The following is a 24,195-nucleotide window of genomic DNA, read 5'->3' on the forward strand; positions in this document are numbered from 1 at the left end:
AAACAAATCGACCCCGAAATGACTGCATTTTAAATCCTTATTCAAAAACGCCGCTCCAAGAGTGACTGACGCTTCATTCAAACCCTCGATCAGTTCCAGTCCATAGGAAAAGACAACAGTTACTGTGCTTCAAGCTTAGAATTCCCATCATGCTTTGCAGATGCCTCATTTGTCAACAGAAGTCTAGACCAGATCAAGTAGAAATCTTTCTGGCATTGTGGGGTGAAGACAGATGGGTTCCATGTTGATTGGTTACCTGGGATGGAATACGGAGCACCAGTTTGTAAAATAGGCTCCAACAGTTACTGCTCCCCAAGAGCGAACCGGAGGCCATGTTCTCGTGGAATGGACTGACTTTCAGACCATCCTCTCCAGCTCTGTTTTGTACTTCACCATCGCAAAGGTCCTTTCCATTTTCTTCATCTTTTCTGCTTTCTGCATACTTTGCAGAAGTTTGTAAGGATGGAAACTGAGCGTCATTGTAAACTCTGGTGGTCCATGTGATTCTCACATTACCCGGTCTGTCTGCAAGAGGGCAATAAACACCAGCTGGCTTTGATTCTGGGGTTACTGGAAGCACAACGCCAGGTGTTGGTGCTGGAGTTATCTTGCTCCAGGACCTAACTGTCTAGTCTCCTTCTCAACATAAAATATTCTCCACCATCTCCACCTTGATCCTCTTTAATCTGCTCATTGCCTTCTTCCTCTCTTTCATCACTTCTGTGTAAGGCATGGATTCTCAAGCCATGGTAATCGATTTCCGAGTGACTCTGGCTGGCTCCCGATCCATCTTGCACCATCCAGTCTCCTTGAGTCACCGAGCCAGGATGGCTGAGAGTGCCCAGCTGCAGCCCAGCCCCACCTCCCTGTTTGATGAGCTGTTCCAGGTCAACTGCATTCTGCTCAAGTCAAACTCCTTCCATTCTTCATCCCAACCTGTTTCTGTTGGGGATGCTGACACTCCCTCTTCGCCAACCACTCTTTCTCCTTCTTCACTTTCTTGGCCACTCTGGGGATCGATGCCAGCGCGGCTGCAATGGGATCCACCGCTACCAGTGTGAAGGAGACGTCAACAGGAGTGTCGGTGGTGGTGGTGAGTCCAGAGCCAGGGCGTGGGCCGAGGCAGGAGCCTCAGGAAACACCATGGCCTTCGCCAGCCCGGCAGGTGTGGCCACTTGGTTTTATCTTTTTCCTCTTGTCTCTTTTGGCAAAGAATTCATCGAGGCTCTTGTCATCCTGCATGGCCACGCTGGGCTGGGAGCCGGGGCTGGGCTGAAGCCGGCCATCCCAGCTCGGTGACTCAGTGAGACAGGGCAGTGCAGGAGGGACCGTGAGCCAAGCAGAGCTTCCTGCAGCAGGGACAGTATTGGCAATGGATGGTCCGCAGCTTTTTGCCACCTGGGTTGCTGCAATTGTCTTTCCGAAATCTGGCTGGGAGGTTGCAACACCCACACCTTCCCATCTGTTGCCAGTGTACACTGTGATCCAAGCCCTAGAGCCAGAACATGGAAAGAGGCTCTTTGGCCCATCATATCCAGACCAGCCATCAAGTACCTATTTATTCGAAGCCCATTTTCCAACACTTCACCCACTGCCTTGTATGCTATGGCATTTCAAGTGCTCATCTAAGTACTTAGAGTCATAGAGATTTACAGCGTGGAAACAGGCCCTTTGGCCCAACTTGTCCATGCCGCCCAGTTTTTACCACTAAGCTAATTCCAATTGCCCACATTTGGTCAATATCTATACCTATCTTACCCATGTAACTGTCTAAATGTTTTTTAAAAGACAAAATTGTACCTGCCTCTACTACTACTTCTGGCAGTTTGTTCCAGACACTCACCACCCTCTGTGTAAACAAATTGCCCTTCTGGGCCCTTTTGTACCTCTCCCCTCTCACCTTAAACCTATGCCCTCTAGTTTTAGACTCCGCTACTTTTGGGAAAAGATGTTGACTATCTAGCTGATCTGTGCCCCTCATTATTTTATAGACCTCTATAAGATCACCCCTCAGCCTCCTATGCTCCAGGGGAAAAATGTCCCACTCTATCCAGCCTCTCCTTATAATTCAAACCATCAAGTCCCGGTAGCATCCTAGTAAATCTTTTTTGCACTCTTTCTAGTTTAATAATATCCTTTCTATAATAGGGTGACCAGAACTCTACACAGTATTCCCAGTGTGGCCTTACCAATCTCTTGTACAACTTCAACAAAACATCCCACCTCCTGTATTCAATGTTCTGCCCAATGAAACCAAGCATGCCGAATTCCTTTTTCACCACCCTGTCGACCTGTGACTCCACTTTCAAGGAGTTATGAACCTGGACCCCTAGATCTCTTTGTTCTAGAACTCTCCCCAATGACCGACCATTTTCTGAGTAAGTCCTGCCCTGGTTCAATCTATCAAAATGCATCACCTCACATTTATCTAAATTAAACTCCATCTGCCATTCGTCAGCCCACTGGTCCAATTGTTCAAGATCCCGTTGTAATTGGGGATAACCTTCTTCACTATTCACTATGCCACCAATCTTGGTGTCATCTACAAACTTACGAACCATGCCTCCTAAATTCTCATCCAAATCATTAATATAAATGGCAAATAACAGTGGACCCAGCACTGATCCCTGAGGCACACCGCTGGTCACAGGCCTCCAGTTTGAAAATCAACCCTCTGCAACCACCCTCTGTCTTCTGTCATCGAGCCAATTTTGTATCCAATTGGCGACATCACCCTGGATCCCATGAGATTTAACCTTATGCAACAACCTACCATGCGGTACCTTGTCAAAGGCCTTGCTAAAGTCCATGTAGACAACATCGACTGCACTGCCCTCATCTACCTTCTTGATTAACCCTTCAAAAAACTCAATCATATTTTTGAGACATGATTTTCCACTCACAAAGCCATGCTGACTGTCCCTAATCAGTCCTTGCGTCTCTAAATGCCTGCAGATTCTGACTCTCAGAATACCTTTTAACAACATACCTCCCACAACATCCTGGGATACACTTCATCAGGTCCCAGGGATTTATCTACCTTGATGCGCTTTAAGACTTCCAGCACCTCCTTCTTAAATGTTGTGAGGGTTCCTGACTTTATCACCCTTTCAGGCAGTGAGTTCCAGATTCCCACCACCATCTGGAACTTTCTGGATGGATATATGCCAGAATTCTACCAACCTGCGTGCCACCGGAGTCGGAGCAAGCGCGGGATGGACAATGGGAAGTTCCATTGACCTTGGGCTGGATTTTCCAGTCTCAGGTCAAACGAGGCAGTAGAATCCCACCCATGGAGTCTGTGATCAGGGAATGTAATTCATGTTAGGGAACAGCAATGGCTTCGGCCTTCCAAATATTTAATTGCAGGAAATGTCCAATCTCCAGAGGTGGTTCCTGACAAGCAGTCTGGAAATTCAGGAGCATTAGAAACATCCGGAGAGGTGGGGGGTGAGGTAGAGATGGATGCTCTCAGCAAGCATATGGAACCCAATGAATTATTGGATGATGTTACTGAGGGGAAGTATGTAGATGAGATATAGAAGGCAGCCAACAATAGACTGCTGGTGACAGTTTTGGGGTAACAGTGCAAAAGTGGGAAAAGAGACATTTGTGGGAGATTTCCAGGATATAATTGTTTCAGGAAGGAGGGAACCAAACTAGGGCAATTCCAACTAGCTGGGCTACAAACGAGCAGAATTGGAGAGGATTCTGAAGTCAACCTGGCCAAAATCTTCGGATAAATTGCGAGGGGTGAGAAAGAACAGTTTAACACTGATGTGGTCACAAATAATGTCATTTACAACTTTAGTAAGATTAGTTTTGGTAAAGTGGCAAGGAGAGTGGGAAACTGATTGGAGGGATTCAAACAAGGAATGGGGGAAAGGTTGCTTTGGGTGTAAAAACACTCATAAGGAACCTGGAATAAAAAGCGAAAATGCTGCAAAGCCTCAGCAGGTCTAGCAGCGTCTGCAGAGAGAGAAACAGTTAACCTTTCTGGTCTATATCACCCTTCCACAGAACTAAGGAGAGGGAAGAAAGTGACGGAATTTACAAATAGAATTTCTATCAAAGAGAAGAGCAGTATTCCTTCAAGATAGGCATTCCTGGGAGAGAAATGGTCTTGAATTAAATATAGAAACATAGAAGATCGGAGCAGGAGGAGGCCATTCGGCCCTTCGAGCTGCTCCATCATTCATAACGATCATGGCTGATCATCCAACTCAATAGCCTCATCCTGCTTTCTCCCCATAATCTTTGATCCCATTCGCCCCAAGTGCTATATCCAGCCGCCTCTTGAATACATTCAATGTTTTGGCATCAACTACTTCCTGTGGTAATGAATTCCACAGGCTCACCACTCTTTGAGAAAAATATCAGTCATGACTGAATGGCAGAGCAGACTCAATGGGCCAAGTGCCCTAATTCTGCTCCTATGTCTTATGGTCTTTAGGTGAAGAAATGTCTCCTCATCTCCATCCTAAATGGTCTACCCTGAATCCTCAGACTGTGACCCCTGGTTCTGGACTCCCCCCACCATCAGGAATATCCTCCCTGCATCTACCCTGTCTAGTCCTGTTAGAATTTTAGAAGTCTTTATGAGATCCCCTCCTCAAACCCTTAAATCAGGACTTTGGAGAGGAAAGGGATCTTGGAGATGGGGCACCAGTTTGCAAGTTAGGAAAGGTCAGTGTTGGGATTGCTTCAGGGATGGGGGGAGGATGCTTTGAAAAATCATATTTCTTTAGTCTGGTGCATTCAATGTCCAGAACAACGCATTAATGTTATGATAAATAAATATATTTTGAATGCTTCTGCCTCACTGTGTCCCAAAGTTGCTTGAGATGCACTGGCTGTTGTAACACAGATGGCTGCAGCAGATATTCTTCAAGTAATCAAACTTTTCATACTATTGGTTAGCACAGAGTCTGGAAGGATACATGTTTATCTTCAAGCCATACCATATGATCACATGATGTACTCTGTGTCATACAAACCGGTGAATAGTGCCGCCATTCGATTCGCAGGACATAATTTGACTAACTCCAACCTTCTCAAAATACAAATATTTACATGGTGAAATTGTAATCTGTTTGTCCGCACTGAAGATCCCAAGGAAATGAATTTCATTGGTTTTCATTCTTTCAAAATGAACACCATCCCAAGTTTTCATTCATTACGTTCTAGCTCAGAGAGGCAATCTGGATACTTGTTCGAGGGAACGCCACCAAAAAGGATCACTGTTCCGAGGCCAATCCTCACACATTGATGGGGACAGTGTAGAGGGAGCTTTACTCTGTATCTAACCCCGTGATGTACCTGTCCTGGGAGTGTTTGATGGGGACAGTGTAGAGGGAGCTTTACTCTGTATCTAACCCCGTGCTGTACCTGTCCTGGGAGTGTTTGATGGGGACAGTGTCGAGGGAGCTTTACTCTGTATCTAACCCCGTGCTGTGCCTGCCCTGGGAGTGTTTGATGGGGACAGTGTAGAGGGAGCTTTACTCTGTATCTAACCCCGTGCTGTACCTGTCCTGGGAGTGTTTGATGGGGACAGTGTAGAGGGAGCTTTACTCTGTATCTAACCCCGTGCTGTACCTGTCCTGGGAGTGTTTGATGGGGACAGTGTAGAGGGAGCTTTACTCTGTATCTAACCCCGTGCTGTACCTGTCCTGGGAGTGTTTGATGGGGACAGTGTAGAGGGAGCTTTACTCTGTATCTAACCCCGTGCTGTGCCTGCCCTGGGAGTGTTTGATGGGGACAGTGTCGAGGGAGCTTTACTCTGTATCTAACCCCGTGCTGTACCTGTCCTGGGAGTGTTTGATGGGGACAGTGTCGAGGGAGCTTTACTCTGTATCTAACCCCGTGCTGTGCCTGCCCTGGGAGTGTTTGATGGGGACAGTGTCGAGGGAGCTTTACTCTGTATCTAACCCCGTGCTGTACCTGTCCTGGGGGTGTTTGATGGGGACAGTGTAGAGGGAGCTTTACTCTGTATCTAAACCCGTGCTGTACCTGTCCTGGGAGTGTTTGATGGGGACAGTGTAGAGGGAGCTTTACTCTGTATCTAACCCCGTGCTGTACCTGTCCTGGGAGTGTTTGAGGGGGACAGTGTAGAGGGAGCTTTACTCTGTATCCTAACCCCGTGCTATACCTGTCCTGGGGGTGTTTGATGGGGACAGTGTCGAGGGAGCTTTACTCTGTATCTAACCCCGTGCTGTACCTGTCCTGGGAGTGTTTGATGGGGACAGTGTAGAGGGAGCTTTACTCTGTATCTAACCCCGTGCTGTACCTGTCCTGGGAGTGTTTGATGGGGGACAGTGTAGAGGGAGCTTTACTCTGTATCTAACCCCGTGCTGTACCTGTCCTGGGAATGTTTGATGGGGACAGTGTAGAGGGAGCTTTACTCTGTATCTAACCCCGTGCTGTACCTGTCCTGGGAGTGTTTAATGGGGGACAGTGTAGAGGGAGCTTTACTCTGTATCTAACCCCGTGCTGTACCTGTCCTGGGAATGTTTGATGGGGACAGTGTAGAGGGAGCTTTACTCTGTATCTAAACCCGTGCTGTACCTGTCCTGGGAGTGTTTAATGGGGGACAATGTCGAGGGAGCTTTACTCTGTATCTAACCCCGTGCTGTACCTGTCCTGGGAGTGTTTGATGGGGGACAGTGTAGAGGGAGCTTTACTCTGTATCTAACCCCGTGCTGTCCCTGTCCTGGGAGTGTTTGATGGGGGACAGTGTAGAGGGAGCTTTACTCTGTATCTAACCCCGTGCTGTACCTGTCCTGGGAGTGTTTGATGGGGACAGTGTAGAGGGAGCTTTACTCTGTATCTAACCCCGTGCGGTACCTGTCCTGGGAGTGTTTGATGGGGGCAGTGTAGAGGGAGCTTTACTCTGTATCTAACCCCGTGCTGTACCTGTCCTGGGAGTGTTTGATGGGGACAGTGTAGAGGGAGCTTTACTCTGTATCTAACCCCGTGCTGTACCTGTCCTGGGGGTGTTTGATGGGGACAGTGTCGAGGGAGCTTTACTCTGTATCTAACGCCGTGCTGTACCTGTCCTGGGAGTGTTTGATGGGGACAGTGTAGAGGGAGCGTTACTCTGTATCTAACCCCGTGCTGTACCTGTCCTGGGAGTGTTTGATGGGGGACAGTGTAGAGGGAGCTTTACTCTGTATCTAACCCCGTGCTGTACCTGTCCTGGGAATGTTTGATGGGGACAGTGTAGAGGGAGCTTTACTCTGTATCTAACCCCGTGCTGTACCTGTCCTGGGAGTGTTTAATGGGGGACAGTGTCGAGGGAGCTTTACTCTGTATCTAACCCCGTGCTGTACCTGTCCTGGGAGTGTTTGATGGGGGACAGTGTAGAGGGAGCTTTACTCTGTATCTAACCCCGTGCTGTACCTGTCCTGGGGGTGTTTGATGGGGACAGTGTAGAGGGAGCTTTACTCTGTATCTAAACCCGTGCTGTACCTGTCCTGGGAGTGTTTGATGGGGACAGTGTAGAGGGAGCTTTACTCTGTATCTAACCCCGTGCTGTACCTGTCCTGGGAGTGTTTGATGGGGACAGTGTAGAGGGAGCTTTACTCTGTATCCTAACCCCGTGCTATACCTGTCCTGGGGGTGTTTGATGGGGACAGTGTCGAGGGAGCTTTACTCTGTATCTAACCCCGTGCTGTACCTGTCCTGGGAGTGTTTGATGGGGACAGTGTAGAGGGAGCTTTACTCTGTATCTAACCCCGTGCTGTACCTGTCCTGGGAGTGTTTGATGGGGGACAGTGTAGAGGGAGCTTTACTCTGTATCTAACCCCGTGCTGTACCTGTCCTGGGAATGTTTGATGGGGACAGTGTAGAGGGAGCTTTACTCTGTATCTAACCCCGTGCTGTACCTGTCCTGGGAGTGTTTAATGGGGGACAGTGTAGAGGGAGCTTTACTCTGTATCTAACCCCGTGCTGTACCTGTCCTGGGAATGTTTGATGGGGACAGTGTAGAGGGAGCTTTACTCTGTATCTAAACCCGTGCTGTACCTGTCCTGGGAGTGTTTAATGGGGGACAATGTCGAGGGAGCTTTACTCTGTATCTAACCCCGTGCTGTACCTGTCCTGGGAGTGTTTGATGGGGGACAGTGTAGAGGGAGCTTTACTCTGTATCTAACCCCGTGCTGTCCCTGTCCTGGGAGTGTTTGATGGGGGACAGTGTAGAGGGAGCTTTACTCTGTATCTAACCCCGTGCTGTACCTGTCCTGGGAGTGTTTGATGGGGACAGTGTAGAGGGAGCTTTACTCTGTATCTAACCCCGTGCGGTACCTGTCCTGGGAGTGTTTGATGGGGGCAGTGTAGAGGGAGCTTTACTCTGTATCTAACCCCGTGCTGTACCTGTCCTGGGAGTGTTTGATGGGGACAGTGTAGAGGGAGCTTTACTCTGTATCTAACCCCGTGCTGTACCTGTCCTGGGGGTGTTTGATGGGGACAGTGTCGAGGGAGCTTTACTCTGTATCTAACGCCGTGCTGTACCTGTCCTGGGAGTGTTTGATGGGGACAGTGTAGAGGGAGCGTTACTCTGTATCTAACCCCGTGCTGTACCTGTCCTGGGAGTGTTTGATGGGGGACAGTGTAGAGGGAGCTTTACTCTGTATCTAACCCCGTGCTGTACCTGTCCTGGGAATGTTTGATGGGGACAGTGTAGAGGGAGCTTTACTCTGTATCTAACCCCGTGCTGTACCTGTCCTGGGAGTGTTTAATGGGGGACAGTGTCGAGGGAGCTTTACTCTGTATCTAACCCCGTGCTGTACCTGTCCTGGGAGTGTTTGATGGGGGACAGTGTAGAGGGAGCTTTACTCTGTATCTAACCCCGTGCTGTACCTGTCCTGGGAATGTTTGATGGGGACAGTGTAGAGGGAGCTTTACTCTGTATCTAACCCCGTGCTGTACCTGTCCTGGGAGTGTTTAATGGGGGACAGTGTCGAGGGAGCTTTACTCTGTATCTAACCCCGTGCTGTACCTGTCCTGGGAGTGTTTGATGGGGGACAGTGTAGAGGGAGCTTTACTCTGTATCTAACCCCGTGCTGTCCCTGCCCTGGGAGTGTTTGATGGGGACAGTGTAGAGGGAGCTTTACTCTGTATCTAACCCCGTGCTGTACCTGTCCTGGGAGTGTTTGATGGGGACAGTGTAGAGGGAGCTTTACTCTGTATCTAACCCCGTGCGGTACCTGTCCTGGGAGTGTTTGATGGGGACAGTGTAGAGGGAGCTTTACTCTGTATCTAACCCCGTGCTGTACCTGTCCTGGGAGTGTTTGATGGGGGACAGTGTAGAGGGAGCTTTACTCTGTATCTAACCCCGTGCTGTCCCTGTCCTGGGAGTGTTTGATGGGGACAGTGTAGAGGGAGCTTTACTCTGTATCTAACCCCGTGCTGTACCTGTCCTGGGAGTGTTTGATGGGGACAGTGTAGAGGGAGCTTTACTCTGTATCTAACCCCGTGCGGTACCTGTCCTGGGAGTGTTTGATGGGGACAGTGTAGAGGGAGCTTTACTCTGTATCTAACCCCGTGCTGTACCTGTCCTGGGGGTGTTTGATGGGGACAGTGTAGAGGGAGCTTTACTCTGTATCTAACCCTGTGCTGTACCTGTCCTGGGAGTGTTTGATGGGGGACAGTGTAGAGGGAGCTTTACTCTGTATCTAACCCCGTGCTGTACCTGTCCTGGGAGTGTTTGATGGGGACAGTGTAGAGGGAGCTTTACTCTGTATCTAACCCCGTGCTGTACCTGTCCTGGGAGTGTTTGATGGGGGCAGTGTAGAGGGAGCTTTACTCTGTATCTAACCCCGTGCTGTACCTGTCCTGGGAGTGTTTGGTGGGGACAGTGTAGAGGGAGCTTTACTCTGTGTCTAACCCCGTGCTGTACCTGTCCTGGGAGTGTTTGATGGGGACAGTGTAGAGGGAGCTTTACTCTGTATCTAACCCCGTGCTGTACCTGTCCTGGGAGTGTTTGGTGGGGACAGTGTCGAGGGAGCTTTACTCTGTATCTAACCCTGTCCTGTACCTGTCCTGGGAGTGTTTGATGGGGGACAGTGTAGAGGGAGCTTTACTCTATACCTAACCCCGTGCTGTGCCTGTCCTGGGAGTGTTTGATGGGGACAGTGTAGAGGGAGCTTTACTCTATATCTAACCCCGTGCTGTGCCTGTCCTGGGAATGTTTGATGGGGACAGTGTCGAGGGAGCTTTACTCTATATCTAACCCCGTGCTGTGCCTGTCCTGGGAGTGTTTGATTGGGACAGTGTCGAGGGAGCTTTACTCTATATCTAACCCCGTGCTGTACCTGTCCTGGGAGTGTTTGATTGGGACAGTGTCGAGGGAGCTTTACTCTGTATCTAACCCCGTGCTGTACCTGTCCTGGGAGTGTTTGATTGGGACAGTGTCGAGGGAGCTTTACTCTGTATCTAACCCCGTGCTGTACCTGTCCTGGGAGTGTTTGATGGGGGACAGTGTAGAGGGAGCTTTACTCTGTATCTAACCCCGTGCTGTGCCTGTCATGGGAGTGTTTGATTGGGACAGTGTCGAGGGAGCTTTACTCTGTATCTAACCCCGTGCTGTACCTGTCCTGGCAGTGTTTGATTGGGACAGTGTCGAGGGAGCTTTACTCTGTATCTAACCCCGTGCTGTACCTGTCCTGGGAGTGTTTGATGGGGACAGTGTCGAGGGAGCTTTACTCTATATCTAACCCCGTGCTGTACCTGTCCTGGGAGTGTTTTATGGGGACAGTGTAGAGGGAGCTTTACTCTGTATCTAACCCTGTCCTGTACCTGGCCTGGGAGTGTTTGATGGGGACAGTGTAAAGGGAGCTTTACTCTACTGTACCTGTCTTGGGAGTGACAGATGGAGATAGTGTAGAGGGAGCTTGTTTTATTTTTAAAAAATATTTATTGGGTTCCACACCTATACCCTAATGAACCTGGTCCGTTGCACCATGTTCCTTGCATTCTCTGATGTGAATAATATCCTCATTATTAACTTCCGCATGCCTTCACGAGGCTGACGTTGTCTCCTTTACAGTTGTAATGAGATTCTGGGCCTTGGTTGCTTGCACTCTGGCCAATGATTCACAAGGTTTGGGTTTAAATCCCTCTCTCAGGCCTGAGGACAAAAATAAAGGCTGTAACTCCGGGGCGGTACAGAGGGAGCTCTGCGCTGTTGGAGCTGTTTGCTTTTTGATGATCTTTGATATAAAGGCCCCATGTGTCTGCTTGAGTGGATGTAAATATTCCAAAAAAAGAACTATTTTGAAAAAAGGAGGGAAGTTATTCCCCGGTAACACTGGCCAAGATTTATCCATCACCCAACATCCCAAAATGGGATAATCTGCGCATTATCACCTTGCCTTTAGTAAGAGTTTGCTGTGTGCAAATTAGCTGCCATCAGCCAGAACAGCCCTTCAAAAATACCTCATTGGCTGTAAAGCACTTTGGGACATCCAGTGATCGTAAATATTTCTGTATAAATGTATGTTTAAAAAGACACAACCAATTAAATGTGCTCTATGTGCGTTTATCTCTTCCTGTTTCTATTGTAGCTAAAGGTGCTGCCCCTAAACCGAGACAATCAGACTCAGCAAATCTTTGGATTAATCCCTGGAGTTAGCTCATTATGACTGGGAGCGGGATTCAAACAACGGAAAAGCCAAAGACACACTCAGCTGGGAAAATGAAGATTGAAAATCCACCAGCACTCCTGTTCCTGATTGGTTGAATTTTGACCCAATCCCCATTGAATTATCAGGAACCCAACTTCTATCAAGGATCGACCTTTGACTCCTTCCTATTTCTCATCTACATGATGGCCTTTCCAGACATCAGCTGGAATTTTACTGCCCCGCCTGCCGCAGGAAATGGAGCGGGCGAGGGGTGGACAATGGGAAGTTCCGTTGAGTTTGGGCGGGATTTTATGGTTTCGGGACGAGTGGGGTCATAAAATCCTGCCCATCATCTGAAAACACAACCTTCAGTTTCCACATGTGGGAAGTGGGTGGCACAGTAGTTAGCACCGCTGCCTCACAGCGCCAGGGACCCAGGTTCGATTCCCGGCTTGGGTCACTGACTGTGTGGAGTTTGCACATTCTCCCCGTGTCTGCGTGGGTTTCCTCCAGGAGCTCCGGTTTCCTCCCACACTCCAAAGATGTGTAGGTAAGGTGGATTGGACATGCTGAATTGCCCCTTACTGTCCAAACATGTACAGGTTAGGTGGATTGGCCATGCTAAATTGCCCCTTAGTGTCCAAGCATGTGCAGGTTAGGTGAATTGGCCATGCTAACTTGTCCCTTGGTATCCAAAGATGTGCAAGTTAGATGAATTAGCCGTGGTAAATGCATGGGGTTACAGGGATAGGGAAGTGGCCGAGGAAAGGTGTTCTGTTGGAGAGTCGGTGCAGACTTGATGGGCTGAATGACCTCCTTCTGCACTGTAAGGATTCTATGTACACAGACAACATCCAGCTTTTCCTCACCACCATCTCTATTGACCCCTCCAATATCTCTAAACTGTGTGATAAATTGTCTCACAATCCAGCATTGGATGTGTGGAAATTTCCTCCAATTAGATATTGAACCATTGTCTTTGATTGCCAGCATAAACCCTGTTCTCCAGTCACAGGCCCGTTCCCTCTCTCTGGCAACTCTCTGAGGCTGTTCACAACCTTGTTGTCACATTTTAAAAATAAGCTTCTGACCATATCTTCAACCAAAGCTAAAACACACAGCACCAGGAACCTGGATTCGATTCCCGGCTTGGGTCACTGTTTGTGTGGAGTCTGCACCTTCTCCCTGTGTCTGCATGGGTTTCCTCCAGATGCTCCAGTTTCCTCCCACAGTCCAAAAGATGTGCTGGTTAGGTGGATTGGCCATGCTAAATTCTCCCTCAGTGTATCCGAACAGGCGCCGAAGTGTGGCAATGAGGAGATTTTCACACTAACTTCATTGCAGTGTTAATGTAAGCCGACTTGTGACAATAATAAATAGACTTTAACTTTAAACTTTAAAACTGTTTTTTTCCATCTCTGCAACATTGTCAAACTCCACTTCTGTCTCAGCCCATTGCTTCTCATATCCTCCATCATAACTTTGTTACTTTGAGAGTAGATATTCCAACACATGTTCTGGCCAGTCTGTCACATTCCACCCTTCATAAATTTGACATTCAGCATGTCCGCTACGACTCTCACCAACTTTTACAGGTGCACCATAGAAAGCATTCTTTCTGGTTGTATCACAGCTTGGTATGGCTCCTGCTTTGCCCAAGACCACAAGAAACTACAAAGGGTCATGAACGAAGCCCAATCCATCACTCAAACCAGCCTCTATCCATTGACTCTATCTACACTTCCCATTGCTTCGGCAAAGCAGCCAGCATAATTAAGGACCCCACGCACCCCGGACATTCTCTCTTCCACCTTCTTCCGTCGAGAAATGATCCAAAAGTCTGAGGACATGTACCAACCGACTCAATAACAGTTTCTTCCCTGCTGCCATCAGACTTTAGAATGGACCTACCATATATTAAGTTGATCTTTCTCTACACCCTAGCTATAACTGTAACACTACATCCTGCTCCCTATCCTTTCCTTCTCTATGAACAATATGCTTTGTCTGTATAGCACGCAAGAAACAATACTTTTTACTGCACACTAATACATGTCACAATAATACATCAAATCAAATCAAAAAATCTGCTGTAGTGTCCTTACACCAAGTCCCGTTCACCTCTCAACCCTGACCTCAGTGACTTACATTTGCTTCCATTTTAAGCAATGCCTTGTTTTTAAAATTCCCCATTGGCCATTCCCCTCTCGATCTTGGTAATATCCTTCTAATTCTGGCCTTTTGAGCATCCCAAATTTTAATCACTCCACCAATGGTGGCCATGCCTTCAGCTGCCTTGGTCCTAAGCTCTGGAATTCCCCCCTTAAACCTCTTCGCCTTTCACCATCTCTACCTCTACACCTCTCTCCTTCTCCACCTTTCCACCTCTCCACCTCTCCATCCCTCCGCCTCTCCCCTCTCCACTTCTCCCCCTCCATCTCTCTCCCTCTCTGCCTCTCCACCTCTTCTCCTCTCTGCCTCTCTGCATATCCACACCTCCCCTTCTCATAGAATCATAGAAACCCTACAGTGCAGAAAGAGGCCATTTGGCCCATCGGGTCTGCACCGACCACAATCCCACCCAGGCCCTACCCCCATATCCCTACACATTTACCCGCTAATCCCTCTAACCTACGCATCTCAGGACACTAAGGGGCAATTTAGCATGGCTAATCCACCTAACCCTCACATCTTTGGACTGTGGGAGGAAACCGGAGCACCCGGAAGAAACCCACGCAGACACGGGGAGAATGTGCAAACTCCACACAGACAGTGACCCAAACCGGGAATCGAACCCAGGTCCCTGGAGCTGTGAAGCAGCAGTGCTAACCATTGTGCTACCGTGCCACCCCTCTCCACCTCTCCCCCTCTGTCTCTCTGCCTCTCCATCTCTCCTCCCTCCTTCAAGACATTTCTTAAAATATACCTCTTTGACCACACTTTTGGGTCATCTGTCCTAATATGACACTAATTGTCTTGATATTATATATTGTTTTATAATTGTTGAAGTTAAAAGTGGTATTTAAATTCAAGTTATTGTTATAGTTTAGTGTGACATGGTGTATTATTACAGGAGTAATCGGGAGTCTACACATTCCCTGGAACATGTGAGTCTAAGTGGGGTAAAGGGGCAAAGGAACCTGGGGAGACAGCTGCTTAAATTATTAAATGTGGTGACGCAAGTTAACGCTGATAAAAAATGCAAACAAATAATTGCGATTCATTCCTCAGAAGTCCTGTTGAATTGTATGTGATGTTAGTTTGAACACATTTGGAGCATTGTGAACAGTTCTGCTCCCCATGTTATAAAATGGAGATTAAAATACTGGAAAATATACAAAAAAAGATTCACAAGAATTATACAAGAGCTAGGAGTGATAACCATTACTATTTACCATTTATATAGATGATCTGGAGGAGGGGACGGAGTGTAGGGTAACGAAGTTTGCAGACGACACAAAGATAAGTGGAAAAGTGAATCGTGTGGAGGACGGAGAAGATCTGCAGAGAGATTTGGACAGGCTGAGTGAGTGGGCGAGGATATGGCAAATGGAGTATAACGTTGATAAATGCGAGGTTATACACTTTGGAGGAAATAATAACAAATGGGATTACTATCTCAATGGAAACAAATTAAAACATGCTACCGTGCAAAGGGACCTGGGGGTCCTTGTGCATGAGACACAAAAGCCCAGTCTGCAGGTACAACAGGTGATCAAGAAGGCAAATGGGATGTTGGCCTATATTGCGAGGGGGATAGAATATAAAAGCAGGGATGTCTTGATGCACCTGTACAGGGCATTGGTGAGGCCGCAGCTGGAATACTGTGTGCAGTATTGGTCCCCTTATATGAGGAAGGATATATTGGCATTGGAGGGAGTGCAGAGAAGGTTCACCAGGTTGATACCGGAGATGAGGGGTTTGGATTATGAGGAGAGGCTGAGGAGGTTGGGTTTGTACTCGTTGGAGTTTAGAAGGATGAGGGGGGATCTTATGGAGACTTATAAGATAATGCGGGGGCTGGATAGGGTGGAGGCGGAGAGATTCTTTCCACTTAGTAAGGAAGTTAAAACTAGAGGACACAGCCTCAAAATAAAGGGGGGTCGGTTTAAGACAGAGTTGAGGAGGAACTTCTTCTCCCAGAGGGTGGTGAATCTCTGGAATGCTCTGCCCACTGAGGTGGTGGAGGCTACCTCGCTGAATATGTTTAAAGCGCGGATGGATGGATTCCTGATCGGTAAGGGAATTAAGGGTTATGGGGATCAGGCGGGTAAGTGGTACTGATCCACGTCAGATCAGCCATGATCTTATTGAATGGCGGGGCAGGCTCGAGGGGCTAGATGGCCTACTCCTGCTCCTATTTCTTATGTTCTTATTATGTTCTAACAGTCCGAAAAGCCTGGACAGGCTGGAGCACAGGAGGCTGATTGAGCGGTTTATAGAAACATAAAAACATAGAAGATAGGAGCAGGAGGAGGCCATTCGGCCCTTCGAACCTGCTCCGCCATTCATCGCGATCATGGCTGATCATCGAATTCAATATCCTGATCCCCCCTTCACCTATATTCCTTGCTCCATTTAACCCCAAGAGCTATATCTAATTCTTTCTTGAAATCAGACAATGTTTTGGCCTCAATGACATTCTGTGGTAGTGAATGCCACACATTCGCCACTCTCTGGGTGAAGAAATTTCTCCTCACCTCAATCCTAAAGGGTTTACCCCTTATCCTCAAACTATGACCCCTCGTTCTGGGCTCCCCCACCATTGGGAACATTCTTTCTGAATCTATGATTATGAAAGGGTTGGACATGGTCGATTTGGAACGAGGAGTCATAGAAAGTCCCTAATAAATCCAATTGGGAATTCAGGAAAAGCTTCTGTGATGAGACTGGTGAGAATGTGGAATTTGCTGTCACAGGGAGTGGCTGGGGTGAATAGCCTTGAAGGGAAAAAAAACACAAGGGAGAAAGGACTAGAAGGATATGATTTGTTTATTATTGTCACATGCACTAACATACAGTGAAAAGTATTGTTTCTTCCGCCTATACAGCCAAAGCATACCGTTCATAGAGAAGGAAAGGAGAGAGTGCAGAATGTAGTGTTACAGTTATAGCTAGGGTGTCGAGAAAGATCAATTTAATGCAATATACAACTTAATATGCTGGTGGGGTGAGGGGGTGGGAGGACGTTCTTGTGGAACAGAAACATCAGTATGGAGGAGTTGGGCCGAATGGTCTGTTTCTAGTTGTGTTGGATTCTCTGAGACTGTCACTGGGTTCATGGCTTGATCTTGTCATTGTCCTCTGATAACTGAGCACCGGCACTCTGTGGGAAACCTGTCCAGGTGCTGAGGTTACCTCTCCAGAGGAACCTCCACCTGTGAAAGCCGCACCCTAATACAAAGCAGCGACAATGTTTGTGTCTGAAAGCCACATGTCTTTCAGATCTATATTTGGCAAGCGGTGGTTAACTGGGTCAGCAAGTTAAAATCTCACCCTCTGCCGCACTCTCCCCCCCACCCCACCCCCCGGATTAGCCTCGCCCCTGGGCACGAATGGTGAGTTGGTGCCAATGCCAGCCTCGCAGGGAGGTGGGCAGGACCCCAGCTGGCGGTGCCGGGGGAGCCGATGAGTAAAAGTGAGCAGCACCTGCTTTAGATGGATTACGGCTGTTGGCGAACCTTCTCCTCACCCTCACGTTGTTAGTGTGTGAAGATTCCAGCCCTGAGATTAAAGGCTGCTTCTTGCGGTGAGTGTGTGAGAGTGTGTGAGAGAGAGTGTGTGTGTCTGTGGGATGTCACACACAATCCTGGAGTTTTCTGTAATGAAAGGCGCGTTCTGAATAACAGGAGGAGGAACTGGGCGCAAGGCACAGAGAGAGAGAGAGAACAGATCTCTTTTAAAAAAACAATGCAATCCAATCGTCCCAGGAGCATGCTGCAAATAGTGGAAAGAAAATATATAATATAGGCAGAAAATTGCATCAGCACACAGGCGGCCCAAACACTGAGAGTGTATGAGAGAGAGAGAGAGAGACTTCGCCACAGAGGCTCTTCCAGAAAGAGTGAATCTTTGCATCTCTCAACATTTTCACACTGAGTTCCCCATGACTGTGTCTCACTGAGAAGCTGAGAGAGAGAGAGAGAGGCCAGCCCGCAGGTTTCACACAGGTTAGTGACTTTTTCCTTCACTAAAACCCCCCTCCCTGGCGGTGAGTTCCCTCTCTGGGGGAGGGGGGAGAGATTTGAAGTTTTCGCAACTTGAAAGTTTGGTGGGATTATTTGGGGTTTTTTTTGAAGGGGGGGTTTCGTTAGTCTGGGGGACAGAGCTGCAGCTTGCTTGCTGGTGTGGGGAACAGGTAAAAAAAATGCCACGAGTTTCCGGATGCTTCGATTGTTGGGCTGACTTGCAGTTGAAAAGTCTCTGCTGAAGTTTGAAAGGGTTTTTTTTTCTGGGTTCGACTCAGGTTTGGAACTGAGGGACTGAGTGCGGGGGGAGGGGGGGGGGTGGAGGTTGGCAAGTCCTGTTTTGGGAGATATTCCCGGAGATGGGACTCATTCTGATTCGGCTCCAGTCCTGTTTTGGGAATTATTTTCGATCCCAGCTCCGTTCCGATTCTTCCCTGAAGCGGCAGCGCTGTCTGAAGTTTAACTTCTGCTGCTTCTGAGAAATGGTTCCCAACATTCTCTGGTCTCAAGGCCGGGACACCGAGATCTCCTGAACCCAATCAGCATCGGGTCACATTTGTAACGTTGCGGCTGGTATAATGTATGTGTGAGAGAGAGATAGAAAGATAGTGAGAGAGAGAGAGAAAGTTAGAGAGATAGAGAGAGACAGAGGGAAGAAACAGAGCGAGGAGTGGGTGTGTGTGAGGGAGTGGGAGTGAGAGAGGCACGGAGCGAGAGAGAGGGAGAGAATGTATGAGACACACAGAGAGAGGGAGGGCGTGTGAGAGGAAGAGAGGGAGAGTGAGAGAAAGTGAGAAGAAAGAGGGAGTGTGTGTGAGAGAAGTAGAGAGAGGGAGAATATGTGAGAGAGAGAAAGAGAGGGAATGAGAGAGAAGGGGAGAGTGTGAGAGAGTGAGAAAGAAGAGGGAGTGTGTATGAGAGCGTTAGAGGGAAGAGGGGAGAAGGTGTATGTGTGAGAGAGAGGGAGAGGACGCCGGCAGTTGGGCTGGATCTACACATTTGGCTGGAAGTAGTGGCTGTTTGAATGGGGATCCGGCTGGAATCTCAGTCATGGTCAGAGGGTCTGTGCCGAGAGATTCGTTAATGTGGGAGAGGAATCTCTGGCTGCTTTTTGGGGGCGGGGGGAGGGGAGAGAGGTTTGGGGTCAGATTGGAAGGAATTGCTATTGTCAGTTCATTTGGAAGCGAGCTGACATGTGGCAGTTGTGTAGAGACAGCAAATTATCGATTTCAGTCGGATTGAGGTGGCCGCGGTTTGTTCGCGGACAAGGGGCAGTTGTGGATTTTCTGCTGTTTTATTTTTTAGGTTTTTTTGTTTGAATTTCTTTTCCGGAGTTTATAAATTGAGAAAAACGGAGAAGCCGCGGCTTAAAAGGAAACTCTCCGCCCGATCCCAACTCCCCAACAACCAGAAACAGAGATAGAGAGACAAAGACAGAGAGAGAAACACAGAGAGACACAGAGAGAGAGAGAGATTCAGAGAGAGAGATTCAGAGAGAGAGATTCAGAGAGAGAGACACACAGAGATAGAGTGACACAGAGATAGAGAGATAAAGACAGAGACAGTGAGAGAGACAGATAGAGACCGAGAGACACAGAGTGATAGGGAGACAAAGATAGAGAAAGAGACAGAGAGAAAGAGTCAGACAGACACACAGGGAGAGAAAGAGACAGGGAAATTGTCCCCAGAAAATAAACTTTCCCTCGCCCCCACCCCCGGGACTGGGGGTTGTGTGTATGTGTGTGTGGGGTGGGGGGGTGGGGTGTTGTGGGGGGTGGGGGGTTCCACAAGCCCTCACACATTTGCCCTTAAATCTGGAAATGTGCGCGATCCCAGCAAACTTGAATAAAGATGATAATCATTCCCAATGGGAAAGCTCAGGCTCTGGTTTGGGGAGGGAGAATCTGTGTCCTGCTCGCTTCCCGCTCCCTGCTCTGAGCGGATCATCGGGAAAACTCTCTAACTAGTTTCTAATCGATTGGAAAGGATAATCAGAGAGGTTCAAACTGGGGCTAATTGTGTCTCTAATCGGGGCCAGTGAAAACTTTCTGGACAAAGCCTGGAACTGGAGCCCAAACTGGGACAAGTTGGGTTTTCCCAGTTTGAGAAGTTCGGGATCACGGTGTGTTTTAGTTTGAAACATGGATATTTGTGGATTGATCGGCGTTCAGGCTCCTGCTCCTGGGGTTAATGGGGGAAAGCAGGGCACCGATTGCGCGCCTGTGTATTTCTGAAAAGGATTGGAGAGAATTGTTACTGGTCTCTGGCTCCGAGCTGAGAGTTCAGTGGGAGCCGCGGGGTTTGTGATAGGGCAAAATCCTGCCGGGATGTGGAAAGTGTGAGTGGGGGAGAGAATTGGGGGGGGGGGTGAAATTTTCCTGCAGCTTCTCCCAGCCTCAGTCTGACTCTCCCAGGCTCCTGGGAATCATTGTCAGAATTCCCCAAACTGAACCCCCCCTACCCCCCTGTCTGAGGAAAGTTGGAAACATTCACAAGTTTGTGACAGGGACTAAACTCTGGGAATCTCCCCCTCCGCCCTCTGCCTCCCGAATTCCCTCCCCATTTACACTTTCCGCCAAACCCGACCCTCCAAGTTTTGACCTGGGGTAAATTCCTCAAATATCCACCTCGTCTTTCTGAGTTTCCCGTGGACAATTCCCCAGCACCCGCTTAATAATCTGGAAACCAGTTCTGCGAATCCACCGCTCTCCAAATTAAGGGGGAATTCTTGTGACAAAAGGAGCGGTTTAACCTGACTCGCCCTGGCGGGGTTCTGCATTTCTTCACCGAGGGTGTAAAGTAACCTCACCTGGGCCAGGTTTCTGGAATATTCCTCCAAAGTTCTGCTTCCCGTCACACTTCTGAACGGGACAACAGGAAGATGCGGCATGTCCGCGGCGTTCACACATTTAAAGAGGCTTGACGAGCCCTTGGAGTAAATGTGTGGCTTGGTGCAGTTTCCAGGGGCCACGGCCCATTCCAAACGCTTTCCGTTTGTATCCATTCCACGATTCACACCACACTCAGAATTAGCCACAGTTTAAAGTTTTTATGTTTTATTGTCTCGAGCAGAATATATAGTTTAATTTAAAAGCGTCACTGTGCTGAATAAATTGCGAATTATTATTATTCAAAGACATTTTAAAATGTGCAGCCCGGATCTCATTAATAAACGAGATTAATTCTCAGCTGTTACATTTCACCCGCGCAGTTTCTTGATTTTTCCTCTCCGTGTTTTATTTAAATAATATCCATTCGGTTATTAAATTGCACATTGCCAGTGCGGGAATCCCCTCTCCAAATGCCCAGTGTGACTGACATCTGTGGCTTCAGTTGTGTCCTGGGGATCAGTAAGAATCCTGCACTCTGTCCGCCGCGCCAAGTGGCGGCGGGTTCTGATTTAATTATCGGGACACAATCAGAGGCAGAAAAAGATGCGGCAGATTGAGAGGCAGCTCCTACCTGCTAAAAACCCGCTGAATTGCTGACGGAACTTTCCCGTCACACCCCGTTCCAAAGTGGGTCAGGAAGAATTTGGGTCGCAAATCTGTCCAATCAATTACTTTTCTTTATCTCAAAATTCAGAAGAATCAATTCTGATCAGGGATTTTCCTGTCTTATTTTTTTAAAAACCAGCTGGTTAAATGTGTTTGCCTGAACTCTGTGTTAAATATCAATCGACTTTTGCAGAGAAATGTCTTTTCATTCAGGTCACAACCCCCACATAATCATGTCTGCAACCTCGCCAAAAACCTGTGTTTAGTTTGACTGCGAAGCCGCTTTGGAAATGGGCACTTTATGTCCAAATGGCGAGTGTGGAATCGGAACTGTGCAAAGCAGTCACCAGCAGCCTTGTTGAATGTTTGACTGTGAGAATGGGACAGCCGCATTCCCCCTGACACCCTGTCAAAGGGTGGACAAAAGTCAGTGAATAAATTAGCCACATCGGAAACTTGGGAATGTAGGCAGAGGATTGAATGATGTTGCAGCTTTCTCCAATCCCCCTCTTTCAAAAAATCAAAACCTTTCGTTGTCGAGGGAGATAGTGGGGAGCGGAGAAAGGGGAGGGAAAAAATTAAAGGAATCCCTTAAATATGAGGAAAGGATTGGGAGAGAAGGGGGAGGATAATGAAACAATAAGAGTGAGTGGGAGAGTTAGTAAAATAGATTGGAGACTGTTGGGCAGCTGGTGAAATATATTTGGGAAGAGAGAGTGAGAGGGGAGTCAGAAAGAGATGGAGACACAGAGAAAAGGAGGAATGGACAGCCGGCTCCGGGGCACCTGAAGAGGAGAGTGAATCCACCTGTCCTTAGATTAAATACAGGCAGGAACACTGGATACAATCTGGAGACATTTGAAAGTTAGAGGAAATTGTGCAATAAAATACTGGAGTTTTATTGGGAAAGATGTACATTCTTTCAAAGGATGAAAATCCTTAGCTTCTTAAAAATTCCTTTAACCATTTGGTTTTATTCTGGGTCAATGATGTCTGCACTGGGGAGGGAGACTCGTTGCTTTTCCACTTATCCTCGCAACCTTATGATTTATTCCCATGTGTTAATTATTGCCATTCAATTTCTTTTCGCCTCTGTCATTTTGTGTCGCTGTTATCTGGCCGCAGCTTCACTCCGAGCTTCCCACAAATTGTTTGAACGCTCACTCTTTACTCCCCACCTCTCCAGAGCGGCGGAGGCTGAAAGCTGAGCTGGCATCTGAACAGAGACTGTGAGGAACAGGTTCCAGTCCCTGTGCTTAAGGGGCTGATGCTTTGACAACTTGACATCGAATGGATACAATTCAGAAACACCTCCTGCCCAAATCTCCCAGCAACAAGCCCCAAACTTTCCAATTCCCATTCTCTCAGCCCTTTCAGTAAGAACCGGGCTTCATTGATCTGACTTTTAAAAAATGAACAATTTGCAAACGGAAATAAAAATAACAATGGAATAATCTTTCAGTCAGCAATATTCAGAAGCTAATATTCCGACATTCTTCCATACGGTGTGTGACTCTTTAACTCTCTTTAGAAACCAACATTAACAGCTGGATTTTCAGACTTTTTTTAACAGCGCAGAGATTGGTTTAATTTTCCATGTTGTAATATTAGATAAAATTTTATCAATAGAAAAGCAAGGTGAATATTGCCCCCGAATATGTAAAATAATTAAAGTGATGTTGGCAATTGTGACTGGATTAATATCCTTCCCAGTGCATGTTTCTGACAATGGTGTTCACCATTTAATGTGGGAAAGAAAGCCCCGCTCACGGTGTGATTTTTAACTTGCCCTTGTGCAACAACTAATGAAATAATTGGAACAATTAAAAACTAGATTTAAATCCCCCCCAACGCTGAGTATCTTGGGCAGTTATGGAGAGGTGAATAATGTGTCTGTCTTTACCGACTTTGAATGATTTGGTCATTGGCCATTTGCCAGCGAGGTTCCAGTTTCGGCAGCAATTGGAAAACCAATTATTGAAACATTGGATTGGGGGCTGCAGCTAAACATGTGAAACTTCGCTAAATGTCCCTCAGAAGCCTCTGATTGATCATGGATCTGTTCCTTGTCTTTTATTGCGAAAAATCATTAATTTCCACATTTGTGGCATTATGTAAACCGGATTCATAAAAATATTACGGCGAGATACTTTATTGAATGTACTGGAATATAAAACTCACTGAATGAAGTCAAAAACAGTGGTCTTCGGATGTGAAGATTGAATCGCCTTAATCTAATGAAGCCAGCCCCCCCCCCCCCCCCCCAATTTCCTCCCTCCCAATTTCCCCTTCCCCCCCCATTCTTTGAATCATAGAATCTATTCATAGAATTCCCTGCCGGATTCCCTGAGTAATTTATCGGTTGTGTCTTCACTCGCTGCTGTTGCTAATCTAAGAATGGACCGCAGCCGAGATCGAACCCGCCTGATTTTCACTCCATTGGGGGTGAAATTCAGGCGGGTTTTCTAGCTGGTCTGCGCTCCATCACTTCACTGTGATGCGGACAGAAGTTTACTCGCGCTCTCTCTTGCTAGTTCCAAGGCCGTCAGTTTTTGTCCAAGTTCCATTTTCCATGTGTGAATTTGAACAGTGAACCCTGGTTTCACATTGACCCAGGGGGAGAATCAATGTTCACACTTCCTACTGAATTTCCAGTACGCTTGCAGCGCCCCAGCCATCAGCCCAACTAAACTGAACAACTCACTACAATTCTCAGCTGCGAGTCTGCCAGAGTTTCACTGATATACACAGTGGCTGCATTGCCCAGGCACCCATGATATTGCCCGGCCTGTCAGCGAGGAGATGGGCAGATAGAAATGTTCCATAAACTGACACATCTACACAGCCAGCACACCCTGAGCTTGGAGTGGGGAGAATCCCATTAGACTG

General features: G+C 47.7%; 1 protein-coding gene and 1 pseudogene across 2 annotated transcripts in view; one reads left to right on the plus strand and one right to left on the minus strand.

The window, feature by feature from the left end:
* Positions 1 to 302: 302 nt before the first annotated feature.
* On the minus strand, positions 303 to 20,813 carry LOC144511699 (protein CDV3 homolog; annotated as a pseudogene).
* Positions 17,373 to 24,195, plus strand: part of foxp4 (forkhead box P4) — a 447,909-nt gene continuing 441,086 nt past the window's right edge. Inside the window, exon 1 of one of the 2 annotated variants that reach the window (XM_078241974.1) lies at positions 17,373 to 17,791. The gene's annotated coding sequence lies outside the window, so the exon portion shown is untranslated. The remainder of the gene's footprint in view (positions 17,792 to 24,195) is intronic. The other variant, XM_078241973.1, reaches the window with a different exon arrangement.

The sequence above is a fragment of the Mustelus asterias genome, chromosome 25 (assembly GCF_964213995.1).
Source record: "Mustelus asterias chromosome 25, sMusAst1.hap1.1, whole genome shotgun sequence".
Taxonomy (NCBI): Eukaryota; Metazoa; Chordata; class Chondrichthyes; order Carcharhiniformes; family Triakidae; genus Mustelus; species Mustelus asterias.